At 45.0% G+C, this 26,288-nt stretch overlaps 1 protein-coding gene and 1 pseudogene across 2 annotated transcripts in view; one reads left to right on the top strand and one right to left on the bottom strand.

Annotated features, from left to right (window-relative positions):
* Cnih3 (cornichon family AMPA receptor auxiliary protein 3) overlaps window positions 1-26,288 on the bottom strand; it is a 119,126-nt gene that overhangs the window by 14,958 nt on the left and 77,880 nt on the right. The gene's annotated exons all lie outside the window — the stretch shown is intronic.
* On the top strand, window positions 15,495-15,902 carry LOC103726285 (annotated as a pseudogene).

Genomic DNA, 26,288 nt, shown 5'->3' with positions numbered 1-26,288 from the left:
CTTATTTGTTCATCTGGGCCACCAGCTAGGATGCTCCTTCCCAGCTCTGAGAGACTCTAACTGCTATGGAAAGACATCTGACCCCTGAATCTACCAGCAAAAATACAGAAAGGTTTGATTGAAGCTCTGACAAACCCCATAACCTGCATCATTCTTTAGCACTGGATGACACCGTTTTCCATGACAGAGCTGTTGAATGGCACCAATCACTGCCTTTTATTTAATGAATAACAACTGGAAACTATTTCATGCAGGCCACAGTCTTGAAGCCCCATGCCTGGCTATCTATAGTGATAAATAGTAATGGAGTGCCCTCACTATAGACATTGTAGGACTGCTGAAAAGACCACAGTTCATACCACATCTAGTGCACACACCTGTAGTCCCAGGCTGAGGGAGGGGGACGGTGAGTTTGAGGCCAGCTTGGGCTACATAGTGAGATCTGGTCTTAAAAATCCAAAACTAAAGAAAAGATTGCACTTCGTTCAACTATGAAGTGGCTATGATCAAGACAGAAATAAATGCTGTTGGAAGGGATGAGTAGACCTAATTGTGTGTGAAAACCAGAGGTCAGCAAAGACAGGGAGAGCAAAAACAAAGACAGGGGCTGGGGAGATGGCTTAGTGGTCAAAGTGCTTGCCACAAGTGTGTGAGAAACAGAATTTAGATCCTCAGAAACTCTCATAAGTGGTGGGTGAGCATGGTAGTCCTCCTGTAATTTCAGACTCAGCAGGAGGAAAAAGGGGATTCCCAGAGCAAGCAGCTGGTATGGCTAGCCATATTGGTGAGCTCTGGGTTTGACCGAGAGACCCTCCCCCAATGAATAAAGTGGAAGATGGATGAAGGGTGAGTGCCAGCACCAACCTCAGTACTCCAAATATACATGCACACGTGTGCACACACCCCCACATATGTGCACATACATGCAATACACAGCACACACACACACACACACACACACACACACACACACACACACACCAAAAAGTGGAAAAAGAAAAAACCAAAACAAACAAAGATGGAAGTCACTGCCTTGGGCAACTCCTTCACAAGCCACTGAAAAGGCCAATTACTAATAGTGTATAGGTCAGGCTTAATGCCAGCTAAGACCTGGGTACCTGCCAATCCCATTCCACTTCTGACTTCCTGCCCAGAGTCTAGTAGTCAGTTTCCATCTGCTGGCTAATATCCCCATCTGGATATTCTCAGATCACACTGAACTGAATGTGCACAGTCAACCCAGTACCTGCAAACTTTATCCCCTGAGCCTCTAGCTTCTCCTAACAACAGCTGCCTCTGCCTCCTCTTTCTCACCTGCTGCATCTGCAGTGGGCTTCCAATGCTCACACAGCTTCTTTTCTCTGCTCTTTTTTATTTCTACTGCCCCTTACAGGCCTAGACTCCCTGTACCACCACCAACGCTGGTACAAGAAACTTCTAGGAGGGTTTTGTCCCAGAGCAGAGGCTCCCTCTGCCCCACAAAGCAACCACCTCCTTTCTTTTACATCTGTCATGTGTGGCTCACCCACAACCTTGCTTTACCAGGAATTTTCAAAATTAAATTCATCTTTGTACACACAAAAAATGTAATTTTATTGTCCATTAAAATAAAGTATTAAGTACTCGGTTTTAGCAAGCTCAAGTACTTAAAATATATTCTGTAAAACTCAATAGCAAAATACACTAGAATTAGAGTTCAGAATTTATAACTTTTTGTCTTTTATTAGTTATATTTGTTCTTAGATAACTTCATGTGTACAGAATGCTAGATTCTGGGAGAGGGGGAATCATTGTCTCCAATTACATTCATTTGGTTTAAATTTGATTTTGTTTGTAATCAAAATATCTTATTCCTATTGATGCCCCTTCTCATCCATCCCCACCCTCCATTCATTTACCGCTAGGATGCAGATGAGAAGCAGCTGGTGGGTAACCTTTGCATGTCATGAGAAATGCCACAATGTGATGGGTTGGGTCTTCTTTTCACTAAGCTGGTAGATAGGGCAGTGGGGATGGAAGGAGAGAGTCTTCTAGCCTCAGAGGAAGAGGAAGTAGAGGGTGGATGTCATACCTGAAGTGCAGGACTGATGTGCTTTGGGAAAGAAGATTCCCTAAAGGTAGGGGGTGGTGCAGGTGGTCTGAGACAAGCAATCTACCATGCATCCCAAAGTGAGAGGATTTCTGTGTGTGTATGTGGGTGTGGTGTATGCATGGGCATACACGTATGTGTGCAGGTGCATACGTCTGTATGCATGCATGCAGAGGTCAGAGGAGGACATCAAGTGTCCTCTATTACTCTCTGCCTTATACCTTGAGCAAGGGTCTCTCACTGAACCTGAAGCTCACTTTTCTTTTCTTCGGCCAGCTAGGCCGGCAGACAGTAAGCCCCAGCAATCCTCCTGTCTCTACCCCACTCAGTGCTAGAGTTGCAGTTGCCCACAACCATACCAGGTTTTTATGTGCTTGTAGGAGATCCAAATTCAGCTCCTCACGTTTGCCAGGCAAGCACTCTTATTCACCGAGCCATCTCCCCTGCCTAGGCACAGGATTTCCAAGATCAAACATAGTAGGTCCACAGCCATGGAATTCTCAGGGAGATCCGGGCCTGGGTTTATTTAGCTTGAGGACCATAGAAATCGCAAGGCTCAGTCCCTGCACACCCACCCCCGCCTCTGAATACGCCGTCAGTTCAGAAAACAAGCTTCCCAGCTATAATCACATTGGGCCAAAATGATGAGCATTATGTAAATTCCACCCAGTTACATAATGATCAATTGTGTGATATTGAGAACAGCAGCTAACCACACCAAGCCCCATTTTCCTCATCTATAAAATGTCACACCTGCCAATGAGGCATGCAAGCTGAACTATGACGTCCAGCATTCTCAGAGGTGAGCAAGTACCAGGCAGGAAGCTGCCGCTATAGTGACAGAAGTGCTTTTCATATTGTGAATAACTACCTCCTTTACTAGAGATAGCTTGCCCTTCTTACCCTGGAAGTCAGACAAACCATGTGGAGACAAATTTGGCCTGATTCTCAATTCAGTTTCCTCTGTCCCTCACCCTGACTAAAGTCAACTTCTAGCTTCCCCACATGGGAAGGAAAACCAAGGGGTATTTAGTAGCCTGCCTCTCAAGCCACAAAATCCCAGTCCTGCCTGTGTCTAACAAAGGTCCAGCTCCTGCATGTCTGCCAGTGTGTGTGAAGACTCCCCAGCCATGGTGGGCTGACCCTAAAACTGAAGTCTTTCTGGGATAAACAGAATGAAGGCGACTTTCTTAAAATGTGCAGCATAGGATCCATTCTTTGTTTGTTCTCAAATGAGCAGCACGCAGCTCAGTCGACTCATCTAAGGGGTTACAGCAGGAAGGATGGTGGTTTGAATGTTCCCAAAAGGACCACATGTTAAAGGCCTGATCCCCATTATGGGAGAGATGGAACCTAGGGGAGGTCTTTGGTGACTGGAGGTAGGACCTTGAGCTGGATTGTGGAAACTCAGCCCCTTCTTTGATCTTTTTTCTTCCTGGCTATGAGGTAAGAGGTTTTGCTCTGTAACACACCTGCTATGTGATAGCCTGCCTCAGAAGACTCAAAAATGACAGAGATAACCACTGGTGGACTAGGCCCTCCAGAACCGTGAGCCAAACGAACAAAAAACCAACCACCTTTCTTCCTCATCCGTTGATTATCACAAGTGTTTTGCTATGGTGATAGAAGTGAAGGGTCAAAGGACGGTATGCTTAGAAAAACTAGGATTTTGCTTAACTGCAAGGACAAAACAAGTGTCTGCCCACACTCTCAGGAAGCCTTATTCTGAAACTGTCTTCTCTAAAAAGGCCACTTCTCTTTAGTTACTCCAGTGATGATTGCCTCGGGGAAAGCATTTGGCCCTCAGGGGAAAGCAGCCCTGCTCTTTAGCTCTGTCACCTTAGAGACTAACTTCCCAACCACAGAAGGCTTGAGAAAATCAGAAAATCATAGCTGCCTATTTGAAGCCATTGACATGTTAAATGTTTTGACCATCTGGAATTTGTACCAAGGTGTACCAACTATTTTTAAGTAGTAAGCCAATGTCTCTAAGCAACTTAACATAGACTCGCTGTCTAGAATTATAATTGCCAATATCTGTGCCAGAAACTGTGAATATGGCTCAGAGCCCATCACTGCCAGCAGCCCTCCTAAATGCCCAGACCAAGTATTGCGTTGACTTTGGCCATCCACAGTGAAAATCAGACTCTCATGACTGACCTCAGAATATGGGGACAGTCTGAAGAAAACCAGTAGAACATCTCCCCCTGGGGCTGTTCCTTTGCACCAGGAACATGAGGGAACCTTCCGTACAAAGGCAAGGAAAGAGCTTGCCTGCCTGAGTGGTTCAGGACCTAAAGACAAGAATTTTCCTTCTGTTCTGAGGATGTGCAAAGATTCCAGATGCTCTTTCCAACCCCTGAAGCACTTCTTCTGATAGACTGCCCAGGCCTCTGTTTCTGCCATACCCAGAGCCATGACCTCTGACTTGACCTTTCCTGTGCTCCCTGCTCCTTGGGTTCTGCTTCCAGGCCCAATGGCCCTCACTGGCAGGGCCACCTTCAGTCCCACGGCCATTTCCCTTGGGACCCTCACCACCTGCTGTGCCATGTCCTGAGCACACACAATGGCATGAGGAAGCGGCTTCCTTCTGTCCATCACATAGGATGGGAAAAACTTTGTTGCAGGGGGAAGGCAATTAGGGGATGAGCTGGACAGAATAGTCTCAGTGTCAGCCCTGACCCATTTCTTTGGGCTTCAGCAGCATTCACCAATGGATCCTGGACTTCACGTGCTTCAGAATTGTCTGGCGATTTTGCTAAAATGGGGACTGCTGGGCTGTACTCCATGAGCTTCTAATTCAGCTTTTCTGGGGGGTCTGAGTGTCTGTCTAACAAGTTCTCTGTGAGCCATGAGAATGGCACTCTTTGCTGTATGCTCCCTCAACCAGCACCATCAACATTTGGTGGCTTGTTAGAAATGTAGTGTTTGGGCCCCATGCCAGATCTACCACATCAGAACCTGCAGTGGAGGAGTCCCAGATGGCTTGTTTGCACAGTAAGGTTTGAGAAGTACTACTCAACACCGATTCACAAAATAGGTCCATCAGCCACTGTCTCAGAAAAACCCAAGCGCCTGTGAGAGCTCTGGGTCCTACCCTAGACTGTGGAGACAGACTCTGAGCATCTATGTTTTCAGAAGCATCCCAGATGATTCTAAGATATAAACTGGATTATAGCCCAAAGGGCTCAGGCCTTCCCCGAGCCCTCCAGCGGGGTTATGGGATTCTCCAGCACTTCAGTGGGGCAGACCTAAGCACTCAGAGCCCTTATACCACTGCTTAAGGGTCCAAGGTCTGGTTGGGAGAATGTGCAGTCAAAAGCAAGTGAGTCTAGCCTCTGGGTCTCTAGCACTGCTGTGAGAGAGAACACCAAAAGGCTTGTTGTAGTCTGCCTTCAACTGCTGTGACAAAACACTCTGACCAATACCAACTTGGGAAGGAAAGGGTTTATTTGGCTTACATCTCCTGGGTCACAGTTCATCAGTGAGGTAGGAACTCAAGACAGGAACCTGGAGGCAGAAACTGAAGCGCAGGCCAAGAAGGAATGCTGCTTACTGGCTTGCTCCCCTGGCCCAAGCTCAGCCTGCTTTCTTATACAATACAGAACAACCTTCCCAGGGATGGCACAACCCACAGTGGGCTGGGCCCTCCCACATCTCTCAAAAATCAAGAAAATACTCCACAGACATAGCCAAAGGTCAGCTCCATGGAAGAAATTCCTCAATTGAGGCTCCCTCTACCCAGGTGTATCAAGTTAACAACTAAAGCTATCTAGCACAAGGCTCTCTGAGGCCCAGACTGGTGGCATCTGCCCGTATGGAGGTAAATGCTCTGGCTTCTCCTGCTTCCGGAGATTCCACCCCCCAGCTTTCTGCTCTGCAGGATACCTCTCCCCTCCTTCACCCTCTCAAGCAACATCTACCAACTCTGGCTTTCCTAGTTTCTTAATAGTCAGACAACTGACTCCTCAAAGCATTAAACTTTGGACTCTGACCTGCTTTGCCTCCTCCTCCCAGCCTGGTCAGACTGTTCGCAGGCTGCACCAAGACACACTCAAATTTCAGCAGCCTTCCTGCCAGGGTCCTCACACACTTACCGAATGACTGGCTCCCTAAAAACCCACTCAGGCAGGCGGTGAGAGTTAAAGCACTCTCTCATACAATGCCATATTTTTAAAGGAACAAAACTCTCCTACAACTTGCTGGCAATTCAAAGGCATCTGAAGTTAGCACTTGTAGTTAGCTAACTACCCACTCCTTTTTTTCCTTTCTTTCTTTTCTAAGCTAGGGATGATGGGAAGAGGAATTTTGCTCAGAATAGAGGGAATCACTAGGTGCAGTTTCTGGCTGTGAGAGGAAGGGCAGGAACCAAAGAGAATGTTCCAGAATGTAGAAGGCAGTGAAGTTAGGATTTTACTAGCTTGGTTCCAGTGTGCTGTCTATGCCAAGCACTTGCTAGGTAGTGACCCACAGCATGCCAGAGGGGAGAGCTCAATACGCAAACAGTGTTGTCTGAAAACAACCAAAGTGGAAACCCACAGACAAACAGGCCACCCAGGAACAGCACGATGGGAAAGGAGAGCATAAAGCATTCATCATGACTGCGGAAATGGAGGCTGGTCCTTAAGGAGACTGCCTCTGAGCCAAGGATCACAGGATTGGTTTTCTTGTGGAGGCAAAGAATGTCCTTCCACTGAGATGCCAGGTGCTTGTTGCTCTGTGTCCTGGATAGAAACTCCATCCTGCAGGCCATCACCCACAAATCTTCCACCGTAGAGACTAGAAACCCTTCAGGTGGCCTCAAACCCAGATTTCCAGGGAATCATTTTTGACCTGACCAGGGGAAACTTCTGCCTTTGTTTTTGTTTTCTTAATTTGTTGTTTACTTATTAATTATTCCACTTGTGCATATGGAGGTCAGAGGTCAACTTTGTGGTATCAGTTCTTTCTACCTTTATGTGGGTTCTGGGGATCAAAGTCAGGTTGTCAGTCCTACATAGCAAGCACCTTTACTGCTAAGCCACTTCACCAGCCTCTTCTTCAACGTTTGTCTACAGCACACGGTAGATGATAGTGAGACTCTTCAGATTTACCTGCCTGCAGCTTGCCAGTGAAGTGATGTACAACTATGGCCCTCTTGGCTCTGACTGCCTCCCAGTCCAACAAGGAAGAAAGCCAAGGAAAGAGGTACCAAACCCTAAGGCCACACCTTCCCCATCCACTGCCTCCCAGTGTTCTATAAGTGAGGCTTCTGAATTCTCCCATTTTCAAGAGGGCGATTATCCACACAGGCTTCAAGCATGTGCCTTTATAAGAGTTAGTCTGTTATCAGCTAGGCTTCAGCAGCTCCACTGCCTTCCAAAGGAGCCCTTTCCAGGATAGAAGCAGGTGATTATCCCACTTAACAGCTATTAAACTGTGTGAATTACCTGTTAGATTCAGCAGGTTGGAAGAATTTTGCGCAAAACAAACAAAAGAGGGTGAATTAATGAAACAGTGAGAATTGGCATCTGGGAAGGGAGAGCATAGGGCCATCATCAATTAATGTTTTATTTATTTATATATTTACTGTAGTACTATGAATCAAGCCCAGGGCCTTGTTCATGCTAGGCAAGCACTTCACCACTGAACCAAGTTTTTTTGTTTTTTTTTTTTCAAAAAAAAAAAACCAACAACTTATTTTTATTGCGTTTTGTGTGTGTGTGCAGGTGCCCTCAGAAGCCAAAGGCATCGACTCCTCTGATATTGAAGATACAGGTGACTATGAGCCAGCCACCTGATATGGATACTGGGAACCAAACTCGGGTCTTCTGCAACAGCAGTATGCGTTCTTAACCACTGAGCAGTCTCTCTAGCAGTTGTTTTTGTTTATGAAACAAGGTCTCACCCAGACTATAGCCCAGGCTTGCCTCAAACTTATATCTTCTGCCTCTGCCTCTCAAGGACTGACTGGGATCACAGGTATGTGCCAAGATAGCCCAGGTAATGACTATTTATGGATTGGCCCAATGGTGCATGTCCAAGGAAGTGTCCTGACCCCACATCTAAATGCAAAGGCAAAGCGCATAAACTTGTCCCTCTCTAGTGCCTAGGTGCAGCAGGTAGCCTGAACTTGAGCATATTCTTAGATGTTTACCCAGTCAGGCTATGTGTGTATCAGTCAGAGGGTTCCAAGTTTCACCAGGAGTTTAACTTAGCAGATTAACATCTAGAGGGAAGGACAAAAGAATATTGTAAGTTTTGCTTCGAGAGTGTGCTTGAGTATGGTGATAGGGTCTATTGAGCAGAAGAATTGTGTTAAGTGAGTTACTATGTGTGATACCCAAATCTCATGTTTGTTTCCACCTCAGGGCGTTAGCACAAGCTATTGCCTCTGACTGGAGTCCCTCCGTGGATATTCACACAGTTACCACCTCATCATTCAAAAGGAAACACAAGTCCACCTCCTGAGATTAGCCCTCCCTGTCCATCCAATAGAACCTCCCTCCTTATTAGCATCATGCTCAAAAGGGCAGGTTTTCTAGCTCATGACTTTATATCCAACGCCTAGACCAGTGGCAATTTTTTGGTTGAGTGAATGAACTGATCTTTTAGGTTGTTTCCACACAAACATAGCTCTCACCATCAAGAATATTTCTGAGTGTGAAAAATGCTTTTTCAGTAGTCTGAAACATGCGGCTGACTCAAGGCTATGTGGGTGAGGCTCAGGGTCAATAGGTCTGGCCCCACTTTCATGTATATTTGTTCTACATCCATGAACTTTTGTGGACGAGCCTGGCTGGTTCTCTACAGCTATGTGCCACTGGGCAAGAAGAATCCAAGTAAATTAAAGCAACTTTGGTTCAACTCTCTAAGCTCTGAGCATCTAAATCATCACAGGGTTAGATGTGGCAGATCAGATTAGCTAAATGTACTAGTGACACACAACCCAAAGCAGAAACACAGGAGCTTCAAAGAAGGGGCTAATGTGGGCCTTTGCAAGGAAACACACTGTAATGGAATAAGTATCCCACCCCCCAAATTCAAACACTGAACTCCTAACCACCAATGGGAGGGCATCAGGTTTGGGGGAGGCAACTAGGTTATGCTAACAGAGAGTTGTGAATAGAGCTACTGTCCTATAAGAGCGCATCACTCCTATGGTGGAAATAACCACACCAAAGGGGCCCACTAGGGATTGGTATTGAGAAGGTTCTAGAATGCGTTAGCTCCCTCCTCTCCAGTCTCCACTTCCTATCCTTCTCAACGGGGCAGCCACAGCAAAGCAGAGAAGGGCAAGGGAGGGTGGAAGAGCAGATCCTACCCAGAGACTTTCCTCTTTGCCCTACAACTCATTATAATGGGCCCCAATTTACAACTGGACCCTCAGAATCCCCTTTCCTAAGTCTTCAGGCATCTCTCCTAATCCCACCCAATGTCTACTCCTGAGTTCTCATACTGCCCCATCCTCCCAGGCCTCTCAGCCTGCTACCTCCATGACTTCTGCATGTTCTCCTGCCCCCACCCCCAACCCCATCCTTACAGCTAGTGACACTGACTTGTCTTCGGAGGCCCTAAGGCCGTAGAGGGGACAGACCATATCTGTGATTTCCAAGCAAACCTCAGGACATGTGTTGACTGCTTCACCCACTCATTCAACAGTCACCGTTCCTCAAATCTGCAAGCTGCATGTTATACAGAGGGAATAAGACACCATCCCCTGTCTGCGTGTGTCTCACATCCCAGTGTAGAAAGCACACTTAAGCGTGGTGCTATTGGGGGAGAAAGAAGCATCTGGGAGTCTGCGATCTGGGATTCTCTGGGAACACTGCCCTGAAAAATCACAGCTCGGGGAGAGGAGCAATGCTCTGGCCTCACTTGTCATTTGCTGCAGTTTAGATAAGAGATGGCAATGGCCAGGACAGTTGGTTAGAGGGAGAAGGGACAGATACACTGATGGATTTGAAAAACACTAAAAAGGTCTTTATTGATTGGCTGTGAGGGGAAGGAGTGGGGGAACTCAGGACCTCACTCAGCAGCTGCTCGACCCTTTCACTGAATGAGCAACACTAGGAGCAAAAACTTTCAGAGGAAGATGTGAGCTCTGCGCAGACCAGGGTCTGAGGTACCTGAAAACATGCAGGGCAGTGGGATACAGAAGCTGGTCCTAGACGAGGGATTTGGAGGCTATGGAGACAGTGATATAAATGAAGTCCTAGGCCTAGAGCAGCTGTCTTGGGGAAAGACCAGGCAGGCAGGTAGCAAAGAAGCCAGAGGGCACACAGCAGGAAAGCTGGACACCTTGTGATTAAGACAAAAAAAGATGTGGAGAGCCAGCCACTGCAAAGGAGGCAAAGGCCACAGGGAACAAAAGTGTCAAGGATTCCATGATGCTGAAGTCACTGCCATTTCACATACTGTCTAGAAAGCCACTGTGACAAAGGCTGGTAGCGGATAGTAGCTTAAAGAGGCACATGGAAAATAGGGTCTCCCTTGATGAGTGTCATTTAAGTTGTTCATGAGAGGCAGTTCTACAGGAGCTCTGGTCCATACTGGGATGAACATTAGGTCTTCAATTACTGGTGAAATTTCAGAATGCTAACAACGTATTCATAAAGTGGGGGCAGTCAGAGTCTCGCCTGTGCTGTCACTTATCAGAGAATATGTATTTAATAATAACCAGTAGCAGATGCAAGCAATGAATGACCTGAGGTCTCCCTGGAATCCCAATCATGGTCAGGTGATCTACAACCCCCCCCCCACCAGCCATTATTCAGTTACTGGTAGATACAAGAGCCCTGGGCCAGGCAGAATTTATGCTACCTGAGACCACAGCCTGTGAATGTATGCAAGATAACAAACCAGGCCTTCTGTACCTATCCTTTATACATACCAAGGCATGCAAAGCAAGCAGCACCTCACAGGCTTGCAAAGTGAAGCTCTGCCCAAGTGCTCATTCCCACAAGACAGCAGGGAGAAGAGGCCAGTCCTGTCTCTTCTGATCTTTCACCTCTGTGATTCTCCATCATCCCTCATATCTTCTCTAGTGCCACAGGAAACTTTGATCCTAATAAGCTGATTCTTAGTAATTTAAGGAGTTTGAGAAGGCACGTCTTTTTGATGCTATTCTGATAAGAACATGCCAGAAATGTTAGACATTGGTTATTGGAGTATCATGTATGTGATTTTTAAACTGCTGTCTGGAGGCAGCTTTAATTTCACGGAGCCCAGGTGTGGCTGAGGCTTCTTAGAAGATGCATAAGATATATTCTATATGTTATAGACCAATTAAAAATTGCACTTAAATTAGAGGAATGAAACTCAGTGAAGCCAGACAGATTTCACATTGGTTAAGAAACAGCTAATGCTATCGAAAAGGCAAGTACGAGGGCTGTATGGGCTACAGAGCAGATTCAAGGCTGCTCTGGGTAGTTGGTGAGACTCTGTCTCAAAACAAAACAAAAAAAAAAAGGACAGGGAATATAGCTCAGTAGTAGAATGATTGCTTAGCATGTGACAGGCCCTGGGTTCAATCCCCAGGACCAATAACGAAATGCCAATGCTTTTCCCCTTTCTCTCAATAAAGCCTAATTAAATGCATATATGCTGGTCAACGACAACAACGACAACAACAACAACAACAACAACAACAACAATAATAATAATAGATAGCTAATGTCTATTCAGTGTTGTCCTGTCTAATCCTTGCAACAATTCAGGAAGCAGATGCTTTGATAATCCGCACATTACACTCTGGGAAATGAAGCTCATGGCAGTTGAAGCCTGCATCCCAAGGTCACACAGGCCATTGACTTGGCCAGGACTGGTTGCTGGGCTTATAGCCCATGTGAACTGATAGGTATCAACTCTTGGGCTGGCACTTATCACATGTTCATGGACAGGGCACACCCAAAAATCAAGGCAAGACCAGGGATGTGGGATCAGCAACAAAGATAGGAACTGTGCAAAGACTTGGCTGGGACAATCAAAACCACACGTACTTCCCAGCCAATATATGTTGATTTCTCTGTTTGACTTTTCAATAAAACCAGAGACATCTTCTAGAAGTAATGGGTGCAGTGATTATGGTTAAAATAAACTGCCAGAACTGGAAGGCTTTCCAGGCAGTGGATATATAATTCCTGGTATACATGCTTCAAAGAATGATATTTCTCCAAGTCCAGATTGCAAACCAGCACAGTCTAAGAAAGTCCATACAGCAAGGTTGCCAAGCATGCTGGGGCTTTTGAAAGCATTTTAGGTGATTTACTTAATTAAGATTACTTAATGGTAACCTTTCGATCAAAACACTACTGGAAAGAAAAAAAAAAAAAACAAAAAAAAACAGCGTAGCAGTCAGAAACCCTGAGAAGTTTGGGAACTTAGGATAAAACTCCAGAGTTTTCAAGGTGGTTGCCAGAGCAACCTCAGGGACTGGTTTCTGGAAGAACTGAAATGTTCTATTTTAAAAACACCCAGTTGATCATCAGAGCCAGGAGGAAACAACCAAATAATAAGGTACATACTGAGAATTCTTATAAAGATGAGCATTTTCCCAAACTGGCACTAATTCAATCTATGAGCAATATTTTGACCCTGGAAGCAAAATGATACCACAGAAGTCTATCACCTGCATCTTACACAAAATATTGGAATTAAAAGCTTCTCTTTCCATTTGAATTTCCTCTCAGTCCTTAGCTACATCACAGGCTCCTTTGAACCTCATCCCCTCAGAGATGTCTTCTGCATGCACCCTTGTATCTATCTATGTGTTCATTCAGTCTACACTTTCTGAAGAGTTTATCTACTGTGTGCATGAAATGACCTGCCCATTGACCTAAAACTGATGAATTAATGATACAGCCTGTGGTAGTTTGAATGAAAGTGTCCCCCATAGGCTCCAAGTATTTGGACATTTTGTCCCCAGACGATGGTGCTGTTTTGGGAGGTTTTAGAAGGCATGGCTATCCTGGAGGAAGCACGTCACTGGGGGTGGGCTTAGAGAATTCTTAAGCCTTGCTGGATCTCCAGTTGCTCTCTTGCTTCCTGTGCCTGTGTGATGATGTGAGAGCTTAGCTTCTGCTGCTCCTGCTCCAGCCACCTCCAGCCACCATGCCTCCCTGCCATGACAGACTGTAATTCCCCTGGAACTATAAGCTCGAATAAACTCTTCCTTCTATAAGTTGTTTTGGTCAGTGTTTCTATCACAGCAACAGATAAGTGACTAATACAGTCATTGGTACCAGGAGTGGGATGTTGGCTGTGAAGAACCTGACCATGTGGGGTTTTGAAGAAATGTGAAAGACTTTGGAAGGTTGGGCTAGAAAAGTGGTTGGTTGCTGTAAGTGGAGCTTAACAGGCCATTGTAGTAAGGGCCTAGAAGAAAGTAGTGCTGAGAACAATGTAGTTCCAGAGGGAAATAAGGACTTAAGCAGCACTTGGGATATTCTGGCAGAGTCTGGCTGGAGTGTGCCCTTGACCAAAAAGCTTGCCTGAGGCTAAATTGAAAAGCCATGGACTAATTTCTCTGGCAGAAGAAATTTCAAGACAGCCTAATGTAGAAATGGTGGTATGGATATTAATGGTGAATATTATGCAGATCTACAGTGAAAGAGAGTAAATGGGGCAGAAAGAAATACAGTTTGGATTGAAAAAGAGCACTAGGAAGAGAAATGTTGGAGCCCTAGCATGTGATGGAGAGGATTCCATTGATAAGGAGATTAAAGTGATTATGGGGATTAAAGTGATTAAGGAGGGGCCTAGAGATTCAAATTTAAACAGTGGAGAGAGTGCCTCCAGGGCAAGACCACACCCAGTTAAGCCTCCAGTTTGTGAAAGGAAAATGCTACAGGGGCCACTGAAGAGAAAAACTTCTAAAATGGATAAAGCAGGGTGGAGTCCATGCCAAACTTGCAGCCAAACTTGGCAGTGTCCTTCATATGGTGCTGGCTTCAGAGGCATGAAAGGTGGAAGAGTGAAGGGTCATCAGTTCTTTCTCCGAGGTTTCAGAGAGCCTCGGAGTCCAGGCAGCATGCAGCAGGGATTCCCCTGCCTAGAGAAGGCCCTGATAGGCCATTGCATGAAGCTGTGAAGGTGAAGTCTGGTTGGCAATGGAAACCCCAAGAAGTTCGTTCATCCTCTGAAAAGTTTCAACTCAAGTTGCCATTGTTAAGCATCACCTTCCAACTGACAGTCCCCTCCTCCATTCTTACTATGTATATGCAATTAGTTTCAATATATAAACTATTTTGATATTTCTAGCCACGTTGCTAGATAATAACTTTGGAAAATGAAGATTCATCTTTGTTTCACAGCACAATACTGACATCAGCACATACATGATTTTCCAGTGCGGCTATACGCCGTTTTTGTTCAGATACTGTTGGGGCTTACATGCAATGACTGTCATTCCTGTAACTGACTCACAAAATGTCCACTTACTTTTCCTTTTTGACATGATGTGACGGTTTGAATGAAAATGTCCCCCATAGGCTTCAAGTATTTGGACATTTTGTCCCCAGATGATGGAGCTGTTTTGGGAGGTTTTAGAAGGTGTAGCTATCCTGGAGGAAGCATGTCACTGGGGGTGGGCTTAAAGAGTTCTTAAGCCTTGCCGGATCTCCAGTTGCCCTCTTGCTTCCTGTGCCTGTGTGATGACGTGAGAACTTAGCTTCTGCTGCTCCTGCTCCAGCCACCTCCAGCCACCATGCCTCCCTGCCATGACAGACTGTAATTCCCCTGGAACTGTAAGCTCAAATAAACTCTTCCTTCTATAAGTTGTTTTGGTCAGTATTTCTATCTCAGCAACAGAAAAGTGACTAATACACAGCCCTACCTTTAGGAAGAGTACATACAGTGTAGAGAGACATGAAAGATTCACCAATACCTACACTGCAGCATGAGACCACCACTCACAACTGTGGAGTTCCCCAGAGGGACTATTTCCCTGTTTCCTGTGAGAATCCTTTGGTAGATTATTATAGAAATGCAGATTTGTAATCACCAATTCCATGTCTAAAGAGTGGAGTATCTTGGTTTGTATTTTAAATGTTGTGCATATGGAACCTGTTAAGGGAGAAAGGAAGATCTACAAAATGGTGGCTAAAGATTTCATGCAAGGAGTGGGGGTTGGGGCTTTAGGAGAGCCTTTCTGACCTAGAGAAAGTACAGTCCCTCAAAAAGGACAGGGTGTTGTCTATCTGGTCCAGGTTTAAGCTGGAGAGAATAAGTCCATAGATCACCTGGGAGAGACCACTGGGGAAGGCCATGAAGGTCATTGGTGGAACAGAGACTTGATGCAACCATCAGAGCCTGTAAGCCAGGGAAGGACATACAGCAATCTTCACAGAGGTGGTTCAGTAAGACTGTGATGAAGAGTGAGCAATAAAAAAACCAGTAAGGAGTCTGCTTGCTGGTTGCTGTCAAGATGGGCAAGTTTATGAAACCTGGGAAAGTTGGTCTGGCCCTGATAGGATGCTACTCCAAATGCAGAGCCATCATCATGAAGAACACTGATGATGGCACCTCATATCACCCTATAACCATGCTTTAGCAGCTGGAGTTGATTATTATACTCAGAATAGCATCCAATATGGACAAGAAGAAAATTGTCAAGAGGTCAAAGAACAAGTCTTTCATGAAAGTTTGTAACTACAATCACCTCATGCCTACAAGGTACTGTGGGGACATCCCCTTGGACAAAACTGTCATCAACAAAGATGTCTTTAGAGACCTAGCTCAGAAATGCTAGGCTAGAGAGGGGGCCAAGGTCAAGTTTGAGGAGTGATACGAGAAGGGCATGAACGAACAGCTCTTACAGAAGCTTTGGTTTTAGGTGGGGTTTTTTCCATCTTTAAAAATAAGAAAGGAAGCCCAGTGTGGTGGCACACATCTTTAATCTCAGCACTTGGGAGGCAGCGGCAGATATCAAGGCCAGCCTTGTCTGCATAGCAAGTTTCAGGCCAGTCAGGACTACAGGGAGACCCTGTCTCAAACAAAAATGGAAGAAAGAAAGGAAGGAAGGAAAAAAGAAAGAAAAGACATTAAAAGGGACACAGACTTAGCTTGGTTGTAGCAGAAATAAAGAAATATTATTTAAAAATCTTAAATATTGCTTTGTTTCAAAGTGGACTGTAGGTGGTTCGCAATATGCTGTTAATTAATTGTGACATATTTGTCCCTACACAGCTATATATAGTAAGACCAAGGATCATGCTTAATTTGTTTGAGCCTCAAAACAGTTTTCTTTGGATTTGTTCAATTTCTATTTCGGAGAAGATGCAGGTTTATAGACAAGCATCTGTAAAGCACCTCATATGAGCTACGACTGCACAGTACTATGGGGAAGCAGGGTTGAAGGAGATACAGACTTGGACTTCAGGGAGAATACAGCCAGGCACAGGGAAGATCAAACAAGTACATAAGACATCATCTTACAGGAAGATGGTTTTAAAAAGCCATTAAAATAGAGAAGGCTGGAAGGGACACTGGAATTGAAACATAAAGCCAGGGGATGTAGATCAGTGACAGAGCCCTTGCCTAACTTACACAAGGCCCTGAGCCAATCACCAACACTGCAAAAATAAATAAAATTGAATTGAAACAAAGATAACATTTTAGCCCAGAGAAGAATATTCAAGATGATAAAACAGTGCAAGAAATGGCACAAAGAACAGAAATCACAGAGCACAGACTGTGTCCCATCTTGTGCACTTGGCATACAGCAGGTACTCAATAAATGCTGAGTAAGCATTTGAGTGTCTGAAAGCAAGCAAACTCAAAGAGGTTAAAAGACAGAGAAGGAAGTCATGGAGGGCCTCAGAAGCAATGCCAGGTTCTTTGTGATGGTTTGCTCTCCAAAACTGGAGTCTAAGAGCTGTGAATAAGGAAATTACACATGACCAAGGTTTGCACACATCATTCCAGCACCACTGTATGGAGTGAATGGAAGGGGACAAGAGCATAGACCAAAATCCAAGAAACAAACAAACAAGGAAAACAACAAACAAAACCTAAGAAGTGACTGTAATCATCCAGACAAAAGAAAGTGAGAGTCAGAGCCAGAGGAGAGGGGTTTCATTCACAGAGCACACAGAACCCACAGAATGCTGGCAGGTGTGATTGGACCCGGGGCAACCTGAAAATGGTTTTGCAAAAGAGTTGTAAAGCAATGGTGGACTCTGGCAATCTGAGTGAAGGAACAGCCCTTACCTTCTTTTCACATTCCTGTTTGAACCCCCCAAACAGGAACAGCCACCAACTTTCCCACATCCTGGAAAAGTGGTGAGGAGGAAGCCCGTGGCCTGGACTCTCTTTCTTGCTCTGGGATGCCCCTGCCACTCACCACATGCATTCTCCTTAACTCCTGTAGATAGGTGGTGGGTAGACGTGCAATGGGTGTATTATGCCAGTCTGTGGGTGTGTACCCAGGTCCCAGAGCCTGCCTCTGTAGCAATACCAACCTAGAACCACTTTCTTTGGTACTTTTTCTCTTGTACTCAAAGATGCCAGAGTCAGGGGCTGGAGAGGGCTCGGTGGTTAAGAGCACTGACTACTCTTACAGAGGATGCAGGCTTGAATCCTAGCACCCACACATGGCGACTAACAACCACGCATAACTCCAGTTCCAGGGGATCCAATGCCGTCTTCTGTCCTCTGCGGGCAGTGCAGAACACAGGTACACTTACAAACACGCAGGCATAATATTCATACACATAAAATAAAAATAAATAAAAGATTCCAGCGTCCCACCATCCCATCCATACAATGAGCTGAATGTGATGCCATATTTCTTTAATAAAGACACAATTTTTTCATTGTGTACATGTATACATGTGTCTGTGTGTGTCTGCAGGTGCCCACAGAGGTCAGAGAAGGCACTGGATCTGCTGGGGCTGTAGTTACAGGCAGCTATGAGCCACCTGATGTGGGTGCTGGGAACTGAATTCAGGTCCTCTGGAAGAGCAGCAAGCACTCTTAACCACTGAGCCGTCTCTCCAGCCCCATGATACTATATGTTAACCCTCATCTAGACTCTATCTTCAATTGGTTAAAATCCAAACAGATGAAGAAATGTGGCTCATTAGCTCTCCTTACCCAAACCAAGTTTGAGGGACCAGGTGTAGAGAGGTAAAGATTCTAAACCAATGGTTTATAACCACATGCCTGGAGATGTAGAAGGAGCAGGACAGGAAGCAGAAATCTGGTATACAAACCAAAGGCAGTTGTGATAGAAGCTCTACCAGCCCTGGGGAGCACACAGTCTTACACTAGAATGAATGTGACACTACAGTGAGTAGTGGGATAAAGGTGGTCTGAAGAACACATGTCCCATCCTATGAGGCCATCCTCTACCCAACCCCAGCTGATTGTTGTCTTAAGGAATATGGCTCTACTATCATGAGACCCAAGACCCAGTTTCTCTCTCTCTCTCTCTCTCTCTCTCTCTCTCTCTCTCTCTCTCTCTCTCTCTCTCTCAATTCAGAGTTTTGTATAGAGTTTTCAAAGCCCCAAAATATTAAATAGGTCAAACAAAACAAATTTTCATGTCAGCGCTGACCTACAACCCATCAATTGCAACTCAGTATAAAACAAGAAGAAACAAAGTCAAGGTCAAAATATGCATGAACTACATTTGGACTGAGAGAGAAGGAAAGGAGGTAATAGATAAATGTACAAGTCAGAATGAAAACCAAAACAAGGAGGCCAAAAAGAAGACAGTGACGAGAGCCAGAGAAGGCAAAGATGAATTAATAAGAAGGTGGTCTATTGGGTTTCATGATTAGAACATTGTTGGTGACCTTCAAAACATCCATTTCAACAGAATGAAAGGGACGTCTACTCAACTGCAAGAGATTCTGCAATGAGTGGGAGGAGGAGCAGGCAAGGGTTGCAAGTGACTCCAGACTTTAGCAACCTACAAAAGCAGAGACGCGTGGGATGGTAGCGTGAGGGGTTACCAGGTCAACGAGACTTTTTTAGAACAGAAGGATGAGCTGGGGTTGGGTGCCAGTGAGAGAGAAGAGACACTAGACAGAGGGAGCTGACTTGGATAGATTCCTGGTTGAGTCCGAATGACACAGAGTCCCTAGAAGGGGGCAAGAAGGGCCCTGAGAAAGGAGAGCTTTGGAGAGATGGAATGTGCAGTGGAGGGAGAAGAGACAGAGAACTCAGCACTGCCCCACTTACCCAAGAGCTCCAATGCTGAGAATACAGGGATGGAATAGAGAAGGTAGAGGAAGTCAGAGGCCGCCCGGGGAGGCACTGTGACAGGAGTGGGCTAGGGGTGGGTCAGAGGAGGGCCACATGTGGAAGACCCTGCCTCAGTTAAGGATGGGAACCCTAGTGGACTGAGACGGTCTCCAGCAGTCCTGGGACCTGCAGCACAGCAGGGCTAATGAGTGGGGAGGCATGTGAGGAAGGACAGGATAATGGGAAGGATATGTTCTTCTGGGCCTTTCTATGAGGCTATACACAACAGAGGCTCAGCAAATGCAAATGTGGGGGGCAGGGGGTGAGGTCTCTGACAGCCAGGGTTTATGGTGGGTAGCCACGCCGTTCACAGTATATTCATATGAAGGCCTTATGAAAGTGCAGACTACAATGCCATTGGTCTGACTGGAGCATGAGTCCAGTTTCTAACAGATGATGCAAAGTTTCTAGCCATGGATCCTTGAATAGCAAAGTTCCTGGATTCATACAGTTCACTGGCCACGATGCTCATAATATCACACACAAGATCTGATGAGATGTAGGGGAGCTGTTGCCATTTGAATATGGGTACTGTTCCCCAAACATCAGACATTAAAGGTTTACACCCTGAGGTAGTGCTTTAAGGAGGTGGTGAACCTTTCGGGGGACTTGTGGAAGGGTTAGGGTTACAGGTGTGCCTTCAGGGGGGATTGTCTCTTCTCTTGCTTCCTGGCTCATGAGGTGGGCAGTCTGATGTCTTGGCTTGTCAGAAGCCACAGGACTGCTAGATCTTAGCCTGAAATACACAAAGACTATGAGCCCAAGTTACCCTTTTCTTTTTATTAGTTAATTGTTGTAGGAACAGAGATATAACTGATACAGGAATCCAAGGAGGGATACAAACCCAAAATGAGGAAGAGGCAAAAGTCTTCCCAAAAGTGATGAGGGCTGAGTTTAAAAGAATAAGGTTCAGCCCCCAAATAAAAGTCAGGGAGGAATGAATAAGAAGAGCAAAAAGGACTGGATGTATCATGGCTGGAACAGGCCATCCTGCTCTGTAGAACATTGGTAACACCCCACTGCTGCTGCTAAGGGAGACACGGATACCATCTCTGCCCCTTCTTGGTGAAGGTGTCTTAATCAGTGGGGTGGGGGGAGGAGGGCTCAACACCTTAAATAGCCAACATTGACAACACAGCCTGGAGCTGGAAATCCAGGCGCCACCAGAAAGGTATTGGTCAGGGTGGCTTGTGACTCAGCACAATTAGTAATAAATGATATAGGGGCCTGGCAGTGTGCTGAAGGCATCTGAAAAGTATGGCTCTTCTGCAGAGTTGACAGGGACAGGGCAGGCTAAAAGGCTGGCCCTCAGCCCTGTAGCAATATCTTTGTTCATCTTCTCATATAAATATTTACACAGGGGAAAACTAAGCTTTCATGCCTGAGGACCTGTGAAAACTGTGCTCATTCGGGGATTCTCCAAAAGGCTAATGTAATAAATAAGTAAATAAATCAATAAGTGCACAGGCTGCCCTAGATTAAAGGAGACCATGGACACATGACAGTTTGATGCAAGGCAGTTTGATTGGACCCTGGATTAAACAAATTATAAATTAAATTATCAGAAAAATAGGGGCAATGTCAATAGAAGTATACTTAGGTGACATTATTAGAACCAGATTCTTGAGTGTGATAATGGTACTGCTGTTATGCCAGAGAATGGATGTAGGAATGAAGGACCATCATGGGTGATCATGGGTGATCCATCACAAATGAGAAGCATATGCTAAACATACATGGGGACTGGAGGACAAGGAAGGGCCCATGAAGCAGGCTTGGCTGTCACTAACAAGAGATGTTTCCTGGTGAAGTGGCATTAGCCTTCATCATTCCACTCTTTCAAAAGTTTGTGACATTTTTCAAAAGCAAAAGTTAAGAGAAACTAGCCAGGTGTGGTGGCGCACGCTTTTAATCCCAGCACTTGGGAGGCAGAGGCAGGCAGATCTCTGTGAGTTCAAGGCCAGCCTGGTCTACATAGTGAGTTCCAGGACAGCTGGGGCTAGAGAGGGACCCTGTTTCAAAAAGGCCAAAAAAAAAAAAAAAAAAAAAGTTAAGAGAAGCTCTCTGGGGATGGGGCCCTGCATATGGATGCTGGGTTGCAATGTATCCCTGGGGGTTCAAATGCACATCATCTTCCATCCCAATATCTACTGCTGCATCATTTAGACTTTAGGCCATGGTACCTTTGACAAAGTGAGCCTTCTCCCCTAAGCTGCCTTTTCCAGGTGAGAAACTGCAGTATGTTCACTCTTCTCTGAGGCTTGGGATTTATGGAAGTCCCAGGACCATCCTGTTGCTGTGTGGGTGATGCCAGTTGACCTACCTGTGATGGCTAGTCTCAATTGTCAGCTTGACTGGATTTGGAATCACCCAGGAGACACACTTCTGGCTGTGTTTGTGAAAGCATTTCCAGAGGGAATTAATTGAAGGATGAAGACCTGTCCTCAACATGGGCCAGAAGGAAAGAGGTCTAAGGAAAAAGCTGCATCCAATCCTTTGAGACTGGCTTACCACAGCCTAACTGGCACCCTGCTGTTCACTGTCACCCTTCGCTCACTCTGAGGACAGTGTGCCTGGGGCTGATGTGGGAAGTCCAAGAACAGCAGCACTTAGGTGTGCCGAGGGGAGAGCCTTGTAGGTGCTCACCCTGTTCTGCTTAAACACTCACCGTGTGCTGAACTAGTCCATAGCTGGTGACAGGATTACCAGGGACCTACAGAACCAGGAAATAATTTCTATGTGTAAAAATACAAGGTATCTTTTTGCCTCATGAGAAAAGATAATATCCATCTTTCAGGAAACAACCTGCTTCAAAAACTATTCAGAGACCAAGAACTGAGTAGAACTAATTGAAAGCAACACCAGGCAGGTAAGGGCTGGGCACCACCATTGCCAGGTCCACATAACTGCTAACCATGGTAACAAGTACATGCCAAGTGCTCTCTGGGGTGCAGTTTTACAAACTTGGCTGTACACAGCTAATCCCTTGAGAAACTTTAAAAAGTACTGATGCTGGGGCCAATCCTCAGAGATTCTGACTTGGTTTGGGCTGGGCATCGGGATTTTTAAAACTCTTGCCTGGTGATTCTAATACACTGCAACACACTTAGCCCCTCTGCTAAATCAGCCTCATTCACATTCATTAACACACACACCACCCTGTGTGGTTCAGCTCAGCTGCTAGCAGATTTAACCTTGGCTGGCCCTCTCCTCTCCTAAGTACAGGACCACATGGGATGCACAGACACAAGATCATTGTCTCATAAAAATCTCCTGCTTGCCCAGCAGGCAGAATTAACTAACCCAACACAAAAGGGGGCCCTAAGGTCAGCAGGGTCTCCAGCCTTGACAGTTTGCTCCTTAGAGCCAAGTTGACAGGGGCTGAAGAGATGGCTCAGTAGTTAAAAGCACTGGCTGCTCTTGCAGAGGGCCATGGCTCAATTCCCAGCTCCCATGGGAGCAACTAACAACTAACTGTAACTCTAGTTCCAAGGGACCTAACACACTCTTCTGGCCTCTGAGGGCACCATATGCATGTGATGCCCTTACATACATGAAGGCAAAACATTCACAGACACAAAATAAAAATAAATTCCAACTCTCAGGAGACAGAGGTAACCGGATCTGAGATCAAGACCAGTTTGGTCTACATTGCAGTTTCAGGACAGCTGGTGCTACAGGGAGATCCTATCTCAAAATAATAATAATAATTATTATTATTATTAAAATAAATTAATTTAAAAAGTCAGCCCTCAGAGGGTTGTTTCTACATGTTTACAACAGTGTTGAGAGAGGCTATCAGGTAAAGGGGAAGCCCTGTAGCCTCCAATTCAGTCAAGTTTTCACTGATCTGGAAGGAGAGGCTCAGGACTAGGAAGGAAAGGGAAAGGAGAAATCGGACCCTATGTCTACATGGTCTCTACTTGCTCGGCAGGCCACAGAATGCACTGGAGAACTTTTTAAAACACTGTTGTCAGCCTGGAACACATAGGTGGAATTTTCTGTAATTGAGTTATCTAGATACCTAGGGATTTTTAAAATATATTTATTATTTTAGTTTATGTGTATGAGTGTTTTGCCTGCAATGTATATAAGTGCACCCATGTCGTACAACATCCACAGAAGTCAGAAGAGGATGCTGGATCCCCTGGAACTGGAGTCATAGGTGGTTGTTAGCGGCCATGTGGGTGCTGAGAATTGAACCCAGGTCCTCTGGAGGAGCAGCCAATACTCTTAGCTGAGCATCTCCTAGCCCAGATCCCTGGGTTTTAAAGGAAGGTCCAGGGGGCTCAAATGTACTACTGGGATTGAGAAGATGTTGGCCACTTAGGGTAAGTTCTTAGCTGATCAGTTGTGTATCTCCCTGGGGAACAGAGAATAGATGCCCTCTGTGACAGACTGGCCTGTGAGTCCTCCAAGACCACTGAGTTACGGCGATGCTGGCCAAGAGAAACAGATACCCTCCTGCACTGCTGAGTGGGATACAAAGTGCTTCAATTTTTAGAAAAGTACATACTTAATTATCTAGTCTTCCAGTCTCCTTCCTGGATATAAGCACACAAAAATGTTTATTGTTGGGTTATTAGCAGGGTACAAATGAAACCAGGAACACATAGAATGTTCATAAATATGAAAATGACTGTACAGTGTATGCTCTGGATTGTTATGTGGATTTGGGTAACCATTTTTAAGGGAGCTATAGTTTTCACCTATTACAATGTCTATGATGTAATAATATTTAGAACAAACTAGTTCTGGCCATCTCCTTATTCACAGAGGCTAACAGCATGACCCCTCGCTACCTGAAGCCTTGGATATACTACTGTACCCTCTCACTTAGTGCCTTTCTATCTTACCCAATCACTCGTCACTCACCATAGCTGTAACTTTTATAGTGTAGGTATATCAGCAACACTAGCAGGAATCCATTTTTCTGCATACTTTCACAGACAAATTTATTCTTATAGTAGATCTTAGCAACTTTAGCAGGGTTATTTTTCCTTTTCCTTATTAAGCCAAGAACTTTCACCTTTCAATTAAAAGAAGCACCTCATAGTTACTCCTTGGCATATTCAAATTGCTGAGCATGATTACTCTTGCACGTTGGACCATGATTAAGTAAAATAAATGATACTTAGAATAGCACTGTGACATCATGACTGTGGGTCTGACAGTTAAAATCTGGCTGCTAAGTGACTGACAGGCAGGTAGTATATACAATGTGAATACTCTGGACAAAGAGATGAATCATGGCCCCAGAAGGATGGAGGAGGCAGTGCAAGGTTTCATCACGCTACTCAGAATGGTGTGCAATTTAGAATCTGTTAATTGTTTATTTACATAATTTTCTATTTAATATTTTTCAACTGAGGTTGACAGTGGGTAATTAAAACTGCAGAAAGTAAAACTTCAGAAAAGGATAAATGGCTGTATACAAAAAAAAATGTTTCCATTATTGGGAAAAGAAACAACCCCCCGCCAGCCCTGAGGGTATGTATGTGCTTATACATATTTTCTCTTTGAGTGTACATGGAGATATCAACAAAGTATACAGACTAAGGCTTTTAACATTGCTTATGTCAGGGTTTGTTGTATAGAACTATCCTCACAACAGCCACCATCTTCACAAGAGCAGCCATGACTACTTGCAAGAGATCCCTGAGATGGTGCTATTGACATTAATATTTCCTCATAGAAGGAAGAAAACAGGGAAGGGCTCACCTGATATCTCACTTACTCTTTTCCTACACCTCTCAGTCCACTGAAAGTAATTGTGTCCTAATTGGCATGTCCTTGGGATCTTGGGAGGTGCTAGAGTATAAGGAGTAAGATTAATTGAAGCAGGAACTCTATCTAGACAGCTATGGGGAAATCTTCATACATGTTAAGGTGACTTCCCAGGGAGTGGCTGCTTTGGGGTCTCTCGCCTTCCTCTAAGTAACGTTTCACCCATGTTCTGTAAGTAAGTCCCATAAACTCATTTCTCCGGCTGGGCTTTGGCAGAATTATGCTTTGGCTTGTTGGTGGTGTACTATAAGGAAGAGGTAGATGTTTGTTTTTATCTCCCCAGAGAAGAGTTCCCCCAGTAGGGTTGGAACAAGAGCTTATTGGTGCATCCCTCAGATGATCTGTGCATACTAGTGAAAACAAGGGCACAGTACTTTGATAATTTAAGCAATTAATAAAAGCTAATGTGCAAGTTCTAGGCCATTCTGCCTGGATTCAGACTTTGGAGTTGCATGTAAGAGGTTACTTAACCTCTCTCCTACTCCCTTTCTTCTTTGGGAAAAAGAAACTCAATGATATTTACATCAGAGAGTTGTTATGTCAAGTTAGACAATCTAGCCACATAATGCAGACAAAGACTGCACATTAGATATTTGGTAAGATCACTTGGTGAGCATCGCCAAAAGAAAAGCTTTACTTGAGTCATTGTTGTGTGCTGACTGCTTATTCCTCCCCCAATTTATACACTGAAACACTGCCCCGAATGTGATGGTATTAGAAGGCGGGACTTCAGGAAGTGATAAAGATTAGCTGATATGATGAAGGTGAAGACTTCATAAGTGGGATTAGTGTCATTACCATAGTCCTGATCCAGCAAACTTTCTCCACAATGAAGATGCATCAAGAAGACAGCCACATATGGACCATGAAGCCAACCATCATCAGGCTCTGAATCTACTGGTCCCTTGATCTTCCCACCCCAAGAACTGTGAGAATAAACACTTTCTATCTGAATCACCCAGGCTGTGGTGTTTTGTTACAGCAGCACGCACAAGCCAAGACAGTCAGTACAGACTCATCTTCCATATCTAGGTGACCTCACTTCCTCCAGCAAAGGAAACAAACTTAAATCTCCCCTATGTTCTCGAAGAAAACAGTGGGCTCATACTGGCCTCCACAGAGCTGACGTTTGTAATCACTTCTTGATGCAGCCTGCAGAGTACCATAATTGGTGAGTGATCCT

Source organism: Nannospalax galili, unplaced genomic scaffold (assembly GCF_000622305.1).
Source record: "Nannospalax galili isolate Female #2095 unplaced genomic scaffold, S.galili_v1.0 scaffold368, whole genome shotgun sequence".
Lineage (NCBI taxonomy): Eukaryota > Metazoa > Chordata > Mammalia > Rodentia > Spalacidae > Nannospalax > Nannospalax galili.
This window is presented reverse-complemented; position numbering and strand designations above follow the sequence as displayed.